The following is a 335-nucleotide window of genomic DNA, read 5'->3' on the forward strand; positions in this document are numbered from 1 at the left end:
TGTTGAGGGCCATCGCCTTCTCCCATCAGAATCAGGTATGAGGGGAGAGGGAGGGGAAAAGGGGGTGGTGGGGGAAGGGGAGGGGGGAAGTAGAGGTGGGAGGAGGAGGTAAGAGAGTGGAGGAAAGAGAGAGGGAGGGGAGAAGAGGGTAATGAGGTGTATCGCTTTCTGCCATCAGGTGTGAGGGGAGAGAGAGAGAGGGGAGAAGGGTGGGTGGGAAGGACGGGAAGGGAAGGGGGAGGGGAAAGGAGAAGAAAGGAGGGGAAAGGAGACGGCGAGGGCACATATCTTCCCGGTGTAAAAAGGAAACGATTTCTGCCTTCAGAATCAGGTGC

At 57.3% G+C, this 335-nt stretch overlaps 1 protein-coding gene across 1 annotated transcript in view; it reads left to right on the forward strand.

The window, feature by feature from the left end:
• LOC119594315 (cyclin-dependent kinase-like 2) overlaps positions 1-335 on the forward strand; it is a gene marked incomplete in the record, with an annotated part of 54,980 nt that overhangs the window by 48,366 nt on the left and 6,279 nt on the right.

This window comes from Penaeus monodon, chromosome 33, assembly GCF_015228065.2.
Source record: "Penaeus monodon isolate SGIC_2016 chromosome 33, NSTDA_Pmon_1, whole genome shotgun sequence".
NCBI classification, from domain to species: Eukaryota; Metazoa; Arthropoda; class Malacostraca; order Decapoda; family Penaeidae; genus Penaeus; species Penaeus monodon.